At 33.4% G+C, this 10,623-nt stretch overlaps 1 protein-coding gene across 1 annotated transcript in view; it reads left to right on the top strand.

Moving 5' to 3' along the window:
• LOC128181422 (alpha-1A adrenergic receptor-like) overlaps window positions 1–10,623 on the top strand; it is a 42,077-nt gene that overhangs the window by 26,189 nt on the left and 5,265 nt on the right. The window lies entirely within an intron of this gene.

Consider the following 10,623-nt stretch of genomic DNA (forward strand, 5'->3'; position numbering starts at 1 on the left):
TATTCAATTGCAGAGAGAAAATGATCTTATTATGATTGACTAACGATGGTTCTTATAGAAAAGAACTGAACTCAAAGCAGAAGGCCTGTGTCAAAACGGTGATTCAGGGGCGGCCATGAAAACAGCAGAACCGAAAAGATGTCTGCAATACGGCCTCCTACAGCACTGTAACAGCAAATTAAAGCGGCTGTAACAGATTGCGGCTCGACACTTTGAGCAAGCACAGTACGCAGGCATGCATTCTGTCACGCAGGCAGTACAAATGAATACGTGTCACTGAGGTTGCGAAGAAATTGTCTCACTCACCGTTATTAAGACCCTAAGTTGCGCTCCCACAGTGGCTTTTTCACGGCGTTGTGAACATTATGGGATCGCAATTGGGTCGTAGGGAAATTCATGAAAAGTTTTACAATTTTATATGAAATTACAAGTGAAACGGTTGATAGCGACCTACGTACATGTAACTTCTGCGGCGTGTGAATGCGTATATACATCTACATGACAACTGTTTGTGCCCCCGCTGAGTGTTTCTGACGTGCTAAGGGTTTTCACCTCGCATTCTGGGCGTGCTTAATGCGATGAGAGTAGATATAAATTACACTGTCTATTATTGTACTCAAATTTATAAATTGATAAATAAAAGACAAAAACATTTATTTTTTTTACTGCGAATGAATTAATTTGTTAATAGATAAAATAATTTTAAAAAAAAAACCCAAAACGAGAAGAGGTCATACGGATAAAAGTATTTAGTAACAAGAAAACAGAGAGGAACTAGCAACATAAAAAATGTCAAGAATGATATATTACAAATGTACGTCCTGTAACTGGTCCTGCGATATTTGGAAACACAACAAATTACAACGTCTTTATTATTTTTGAGAGCGCTAAACATAGCTTACTGTTGTATAACAGCATTGCTAAACTTCTGGTGGACTGGCAAACAACGCACACCAGAAACCCATTTGAGGGGCGTTTCAAACGCTTATACGGGTAGACGTTGAAGCGAAGGGAGTAAATAAATGGTGCCAACACTTTTGAACGCTGAAGATGGCCAATGAAAGCGTATTAGCGAGGAGAGGTAATGACATTCCAAATGACCCCGAAAAGTCACTGTTCACGTGCCAGCGCAACGTACGTATCTCTGCGTATATGCTGTGATTATGTGCGCTACATAAGTGCGCCTACAGATCTCTAATTGCGCTTTTGGAGACCTTACATTGCTTCTACGGCGATCCCACTTCGTTTCTACTAAATGTGTATGCGAACGCAGAGTTACGGCGCACGCTAATACTCTGTGCTTGCTCAAATTGCACAACGTCGCATGGCGTTCTAGACGATCCTACCGCGACAAATAAAGATACTGTTGCGTTATTGCGGCTCTCTAAGAGACTCTACTTGCGCATCTCAGAAGAACGCAGCAGAATCATAGATCTAGGAAGTGAAATGACTGTTTGTGCACGCAATCAAACCACTTTGCACACATCCAACACGTTGTGAACGCGAAGTGGCAACCCCAATAACGCCATAAGCACTCAGTTTGAGCGCATTCAACTATCTTGAAGATTTCCTATAAAATTTTACTTTTATTCTGCGATAACATGGCGATTCCGGAAGTACAACAGGGGCCGTGATCACTCTGTATGTGCGCAGCCTAGTAGGGACTTATGTAAGATCACTTTGTCTACGTACAATTTTCTAAAATCTTACTTTTTTTATTGACCTTTAAGATTCCCTCTATTATGTGACTACGCAAACACTTGGCAGACCTTTGATTGAGGATTCAGTTATCTGAATAGCATAACTTTGTCCTTAGAAAAGAAAACAAATGAAATGTAATAGAGGGTGAATTTTGCGGTATTTCATAGTAAGAGTTCTTATGTAAGTGAAACTTTGCAAGGGACATACTGGAGCAGGAAAATTAGTGCGTTTCTGTTATGCGCACAACGTAAACGCAGGCCCGAGGGCTGAAAAGCTTACTAGGTGGGCTCACTTTTTATCTTGGTCTCGCTTTTCCACGAAATAATTTTTTTTAAAGACTGAGATCACGATTGAGCTAGCCCCGAGTCTTGATCACATGATATACATGTATGCTTATAAATTGGAATTTCTCTTTCACATTGTCAATACACAAGTAAACTCATTTCTTTATCATGTTATACATGTACATGTAGGTATCACAGTTATCTGAGTTTAGACGTTTCAGTAGATGATATCGGAAAGAGAAAAAAATCACTGATTACTTTTGAAATGACATTGCAAATTGAAAATGACAGAGGCAAATTGAAAACGTTAAGATTCAAATTGACCTAAGTTTATTGTGCTATGGGTTTGTTTTAATCTTTCCTACAAGTCAAATAAATGCACACATCGTATACAGATAGTTTAGCGTTGATTCCTACGCAACAAGTTGAGTAAATGGTTACTATGGTAACATATATCAGTTACTGTAATATATATGACAAGCGTCTGGGTGAATTATCGTGAATCCATATAGGGTTGCGACATTTTACAAAGATGTATAGAAGGAAATTTCGCTTTCTTGTTCTCTTTGTGTATATCCCTTGTACGACATTCATTTTCCGTTCCCAGAGCTAATGTCCAATAATGCTAAATGCGACCGTGTCCAAAAGTGCACGGACCGGGTATAGGACTAATCACTAATTGGTCCCATCGGATCACGAAAGCTGTCCTGCAAATATCCTAGTTCATGGACATTGCTGACAAATAGAATTGAAGAAAATTTATTTGAGATGAAAGACTTTTACCGTTGGCAATAATCACAAGGATGGTTTTCTTTCTTTTAATAAACCCTTAATTTAATGAAATGTGGGCCTTGGTGGTATCATGATAAGAGCAATTTACAGAAGAAACGCGGTTGTAGCAATTGAGTTGTGTACAGAGTTCATCATCATTAAAGAGCTTTTGATGAAAACTAGTTCTACGGCAATCTTCCTAAATATTTAAATAGAATGCGGTGACTAGAATTCTACGGACAGAATGAAATGTACAGTATGGTATCGGCCACCTACATGTAGCAAAAGAATGCTTTGATGAATAGTTGAAAGAAATGAATTTTCATGTACAAATTTATTTTATTGAGAATCAAAATTTGTATATGTACAAATTTAGATAATTGAGAATCAAAGTTTGTAAAGGTACAAGTTTTGATTCTCAATAATCTAATTTTTTTGTAAAGGACAGTAAAGGCCACAAAACAAATAAAAAACAAACAAATAAAAGAAACCCAAACAAACAACCAAACAAAGAAATAAGTGGACGGATGATGTAATATACGTAGAAACTAATATAATAAAATGCTCGTGTAGAAGAACTGTTTTAGATCTAAGCAAAAGATCACTAGAACTGGAAAGGGGAAATGATAACGAAGATTGTGTAAAGCGTTATGGCGAAAAAAAGAAGGTAAATCAATGTTTTTTTTACGCAAAGAAATATAAAGAGATTTTACTTATACGGTTTACGTATACAAAATGATATCCTTAAAAGAGAAAACAAACAAACAAAGGGGAAAAAGACACGAAAAAAAAACAACAACAAACAAAAGAAAAAAAAACATGAAAAAAAAGAAAAAAAAGAAAGAAAAGAAAACCCCTCACTCAAAATAAAGAGCTTTTGAATTTAAGACAAACATATACAAATAACACTAAACCTTAAGTATTTAACAGAAGGAAAAAGGTAAAAAAATAAAATTTAAGTTAAATACAAATCAAAACGAGACCCTAGGATAGTTGACGTGTATACACGCCCTGCAGTGGTTATAATATGAGAATCAGCTACAGCTTTCTCGTTTATCAAATTATATACCTCTATTCGCCAAGCATTTTTTGTCTGCATTTTTTGATAAATTGATTATTAAAGATTTAAAAGACTTCTTGTAAGCCTTAAAAAGGGCATGGTCACGATTTTGGACACATTTTATTTTTGTGTTTTTATTATTTAAAATGCTTAAGGAATGCATTTCAAATGACCAAATAGAATTTGAGAGTCAGTCGCAGAGTTATAACCAGGATACAGGGCTCACAATTCTTTGTCACATAAACAAGGCTCATGCCCTGTTTTGTTTACATAAGTTCAATATGCCAGTATAAAATCTGTTTTAAGCTGATTGTCCTAACGTTTAACACATTCATTTAAGTCTAAAACTGGAATTTTCACATCAACATTCAAAATGTAAACAAAAGCTTTGCTTACATAGTAAAGAGCAGTACTATTAAGCTCTGTAACTTGCATATAACTCAGCGAATGACACTCAAATTGTGGTTGCCTATTAAAAAAGCCATACTAAAGCATTGTAAACACTAAAATCGGGAAAATGATTTTTGGCCAAAATCGTGACAATGCCCCTTTAAAAAGCCCAAAGATTTGGAATAAATCTATCAAATTCCTCATAAAAGCTTGTTTTCCTATATTATATGTCAATTTCACAGATTAAAGCCTTCATTATATACATGTAAATATACCCCCCCCCTCCCAGACACACTGACACACCATGACCTCTCTCTGATGTCTAATGATGTCTAATGATACAGTTTCACTAAATTGAATATTCTATCTAAATTCAGTATGCTACGTTTACTTATAATGTATTGCGTCTTTTTCAGAACTTTTTTTTCAATTTTATGAGTAAATTATATTTATTTAACCAATCTTTTTAAAATTAGACCTGCTTCAGCTGGCGATCTAGTATACATGTAAGCAGATCAAAGATCTTATTTTAAGTAGATCTAAGTGTTTTCATGACACATATGTCATTGAATTGTTAGTCATATGAAAGTATATTCTGAACAAATATAACATCTTTAGAGTACATCTAGTTGGCGTTTGTACTCTCTCTCTCTCTCTCTCTCTCTCTCTCTCTCTCTCTCTCTCTCTCTCTCTCTCTCTCTCTCTCTCTGAATTTTGAATTCCAAGAATTTAAAGTTCTTTAATTAAGGTTGGCTGTAGAATTTATAGCTTTTGGAATATGGAAAATCTTAAAAAAGACTGTAAATTGTTTGGTTGAACTCATGGTTTTTGTAAGGATGAAGATCATGTCAAACAAAAGACATGATATATTCTTATCTCCTGTAACATTTGTTACTTTTGAAGAAGTTTTAGAGCTTTGTTCTTCTAATGAACACTTGGTAAACGTGTTCACCCCACTCATGAAATAAATTCAAAGAATTGTAAAGCACATCAACATGACTAAGCTCTGTTTTATTAAAGTCGTAAAAATAATGGTTCGTCTTTTATGCTCAAGATGCATCTTTTAAGTTGGTTTGCACTTCCTGTCGTTTTTTGTTTATGATGGATTTTTTTGTTTTTGTTATTCTAAGGTTACCCTTCCTTGTAAATAATGGTTGATTTAAATACATGGTGCATCAAAACAGTTTGTAACACTGACAGTTCGATAACAGAAAAAAAAATTCAAAGAACTATATATGATTTTAGTCAAATTTGGCCCCCAAAATTCGATATTTTTAAAATGATTCAGGTACATTTCTTTGTTGTGTTATTTTATAAAAGAGTTGACATGAAATACGTTTTTCACCAATTTATTTGATTTATATGCACTCACTGGCAGTATATGACGTCAGAAGTGACGCTATTTTTATAATTCAATCAAAATCAATCAAAAATTGACATTTTTCTTATCTTTTTTCGAATGGGAAACATAGAGCGACTCTTTGAACAAAAACGAACTTTTTGTCACTTATAAGTATTAGAGATACATCTTTGGTGAAAATATTTTGTTTGTTCAAGCAGTCGCTCAATGTTTCCCTAAAGAAAAACTGCCTCAAAACAAGCCGTTTTATGCTAAAAATGAGAAAATGGCGGGAAATGGTAAACTTTATGATGTCATATTTTTAAATTGTGGGCATTAAAAATCAAAATGAAAAATATGAAAAAACTTCAAATGTATTTTTGTACAAATAAAACAAAGAATTACAGTAAAATGACAATGTTCTTTTTCGGGGGCCATTTTAGGCTCAAACCATATATAGTCCTTTGATGACCTGTTAAATAAGATTTTAAAAGTAAGAGAAACACATTTATCTGTTTCTTTAATAAAACGAGATTATACAACAACGCGATTAAACAAAAACTTGTTTTTCTTAGATGTTATACCATAGGACACAATCCAATAGTTAAAGAAAAAAAATATTTACAGTTACATTTTTTAAAACAAATATTAGATACCGAACTTTTGTAGTAATGCACATTCTGATTATTGAATGCGAGGTTGGACGGCGGGAACACTGCTATACATGATTTTTATCTTTGTCTCAGGCTCTTATTGAAAAGATTTGTTTCTTCCTGAAGCATAAATAGGCATACACTTCGTTACCTCTTCATATCATATGTTTTAAGTAGATCTGACCTACTAGTCCATTATCAGTATCGAGCAAAATAAATCATTAAAGATATTTACATAAATACATACATTAAAGACTATATCAGTTTTACATTCTAAAAGGTACGAAAGAGAGAGAGAGAGAGAGAGAGAGAGAGAGAGAGAGAGAGAGAGAGAGAGAGAGAGAGAGAGAGAGAGAGGTGTACCCTCGTGTAAAGATAATCGATTCGATTCCAGAATACAAACATTGGAAAATTACAGTGAATCAAAGCTACCATATTAATCACTTCATTGACATTTTGAAAAGATATACATCCTTGGGACATTTTAATCCACAATCGTTAATTCGAATAACTAGATACTTTATCAATAGTGTGTTAAGACTTTTACAGGTTTGCACCATGAATCAGGTTCAAATGCGACATATGAACACATCTGGTTTGGCTTTAATAAAAACCCCGTTTTTTCGTGTGGGAGGGGGTATTTCTTAAAAGTTTTTGTTATCTTATTTACAGTTAATTTATACAATCATTAGTGCGCGTTTCTGCTTTTATTTATCAAAATGAGCATGCTAATCTAACGAACATATAGGTTTACGTTCTTCAGTTAAAAGAAGTCGAAACAGATGCAGCGGAGTCTGCTGTTTTAAATATCCTACTTGTATCTAAAACTCTATGAATTCAACTATGAAATAGAGAGAGAGAGAGAGAGAGAGAGAGAGAGAGAGAGAGAGAGAGAGAGAGAGAGAGGGGGGGGGTGGGGTTCGGCAAAGAAACAATCAAACATAGCCATTTGAGCTTTTTGATACATCTTTCTGTAGTAAAAATAACCAACATTAAGATCTGTAAATCTATCACTTTTTTGAAATATGTCAGAACTGTTGAATTGTCAATTAAATGGTCAAGTGCTGTGATAATCTTATCCCATACATTTGGACGGTTGACCTAGAAAACCTTAAGGAGGGTACATTTGTTTAAGTGTTTTATCTGTCCGTTCTGTTAAAGATATGCATAACAGCTGTTTTGCTACATGTAAGAAAGATAAATCATATGTAATGACTTCCTTACAAAGGACATTTATCACATTTACAAACATAAAATGATATCTTTGAAACATTTCTCCATTTATCTGCATTCTTTTCCGTTTTTTAAAGCATATTCCATTTTTCTTCTATAACAGCCGAAACTTCAAAACCCAGAATGCAATGTATTGAAAATCGTTAGAAAATCAAAAGAATACACGCGTATAATTATAACATGATAAAAGAGTTTTGTGAAAAATCGACATCTTTAGATATTTAAGTAATTTTCCTCTTCTAAGTAGATTTTCAAGGTCTTTTATTGTATGATTTGGACGATAAGTGAATTCATCAAAGAAATCTATCACTGGTTAGCTGCCTACAAAGTGAGAGGTATAGATAGATAAATAGAAACTGGGCCGAAAGTGATGAGGCGTTACGTAATTAGATGTTATATGCGTCAGTAATCATAGAAAAAATAGTGTGTGTTTGCAAAGTTTTATGATTCTGAAAAATTTAGTATCAGAGAGAGAGAAAGAGAGAGAGAGAGAGATGCAACTGGAGATGAAAAGAGAGAGAGTTAAATACATGTAATGTATACGTTTATCGTGAGGTACATACGTGTAGAGTGATGTCACCCGTTTACAGTTGTAAGCAAACGGTTTTGTAGTTCTGTTATAGCTAGTATAATAGATTTAAGTATACATATATTGTGAATTTGCTGAGTTTCATCTATACCTTCGAGCATTGCATCAAATATGATCGTTTACCTATTTTATACTTTTTCTATCCAAGAGAACGCTACTTGAATGTACATGTATCATCGAAAATACGTAATGTTGCTGTAGGAAGAAAAATAAAAGATGACTTTTTTCATGAGAGACACAAAAGTTCCAAGGAATTATTTTTTGTACTTTTTTGTAATAAATAATTAACACATACATTGCTCTAGCATGAGATACTCGTGTTTTGTCAAGGGTAGATGGCTCCATTTGTATTATATTTAATTTGACAACGTACATGTATGGTTGAATTTATACGAATCAATATTTCCTCTTAGGATCTTTTTTTACTACATGTATCTTTTCAACATGCTACATATATGCAATTTATTCTGTTGATTCAACTATCAGATGTTGTTAATATAATTGTTTTTTTTATTCTTCGGGATGTTATTTGAATCAGTAGATCTGCGTCGAATTCGAAGCAAAGCTCAATGCATTATCAGAGCCTCTGGGAAAAATTCAAACCATGCCTATCAATGCAAATGAATGACATTTTCTTCTAATATCTATAGGGATGTTATATCTCTTAATCACAATAAACTCCTTAATGCAATATATTTTTTAACCGACCCTAAAATTCGATACTCTGCAGATAAAAGACCCAGTTATTGCTGGTCATCTATGTTTTACCCCCAAAGTATGCAAAACATACTTTAGAGAGTATGTTGTCACGACGTAGAATACGATATGCATTACCAGGGATCAAACGAAGCTACAAATAGTGATGTGCTTGGATATTTTTAAAGAAAAACAAAATGCAATAACATGTGCGAGGAATTCATTTTGTTTATTTTGTATCATATTCATAACAGGTAGCTATCCTGAATTTCACGTTTTTGCATAATAGTTGAGTCTTACTGCAAGACATTAACTACATAACGATGCTTTTTCTAATACCAGCAATTTTTATATCGTGAAAACATAGTAAACATGATATTATGGTAATATCGGTGAGACAAAAAATGATTTCATTCCCACCCATTCCCCTTAAAAAAAAAACAAAAACAAACGAACAAAGATAAAAAAAAAGAAAAAAAAAAACTAGAAAAAACAACAAAAAACTGTCCATGTCATTTCACCTGTTACACTTATTTCTGATCTTATTCATGACAGAATTATTGATAATGATATTTAAGAAACATTTTAATTATATTTACATGTAGTTGTACATGTATTTACATGTAAAATCCTTTCCGTCATTCCACTCTGCAGTTATTGTACAGAAACAAAACAAAATGGAGACTTGAAACATAGTATCGTTTTACCAGTCAAACTCTGAAATATGATATTTTGTTCACAGGTGCTGGAGGACATGATCCCCCCCCCCCCCCCCCGCTCCCGATACATGTTGTTGACGCTTTTTTGGATAAAGATTCCTTTAAAGTCTTGTACACCACATGTTCCATATGAAATATCCGAAAATTTATTGAAAAAAAAACAATTTATTTAAAACAACCGCTACATGCATATGGTTTTATATGCAAGGAGGGTTACTTAAATCGTCTGTTTTCCGTTAATTTTAGGTATTTGAAATGGAACTTCGTTTGTATATGACTAAAAAGGAATGTTCATCATAAAGTAAACCACCCCAAGGGTTGAAATCGGGAGAAGGAAGGGGTGGGCTTTGTCCTGTCCTCAAACATCTGTGAATTCACTTGCTTTAAAAATGCATATGTAGAACCGAAAAGTATCGTAAGCAACTAGTTTCTGATCATGGTTATAACACATCATGAAGTGTATTTGAAATAGAGTATTCCTAGAAAGAACATGTCAATGTTTTAAGGAGTTTTACAATTTGATCAACCCTGCTCCTTTCGCTTTCAGAAGAGTATCATGCACTGACTTCTAGGAATATGAGCAAAAGATCGAGAAGAACAAATTTAATATTAATTTTAATTATTTTATATTATAGTAATGTTGAAAATGTCTTTATCTCCTTTTCCAAGTAACAAGGGAACTTAACATTCCTGTATTTAACACCAGCTCAGTTTAAGTAGAAAGATATCTTGATAATTAGAAACAAGCTATTGCATACCAAAGAGTTTCATATACCTTTTCGCCAATAATGATAATGCATCTATACCGAACAGCCTTTCAATTATCCAAAACCTCTCCGTCGAAGATTGAATTAATTCTTCATAACTGTAATATAGAAGTTTACCAAAGGATTGCAATTTTTTTATCATGGTAAAATATGGAAGCTATAATTCATATGAATAGCCTATGATATAGGTGTATTCAGCTGCTAAACTGTAAATCTACGGAAAAATTTCGAAATTGTGCAAAATATCTCGTGTAGATACTGTACAGTTAAGCAGATAGGTTTTACAAAGTTATTCATCAAATATACAAATATTATTGTACCCTTTTTGGTATGTTTTAAAGAAATATTTATTTTAATCTTTTACTCTGTAAGGGACATTGTATTACAATGTCTTTTGGTAACTGTTTAGTATTTTTTTCAA

The sequence above is a fragment of the Crassostrea angulata genome, chromosome 4 (assembly GCF_025612915.1).
Source record: "Crassostrea angulata isolate pt1a10 chromosome 4, ASM2561291v2, whole genome shotgun sequence".
Classification (NCBI taxonomy): domain Eukaryota; kingdom Metazoa; phylum Mollusca; class Bivalvia; order Ostreida; family Ostreidae; genus Magallana; species Magallana angulata.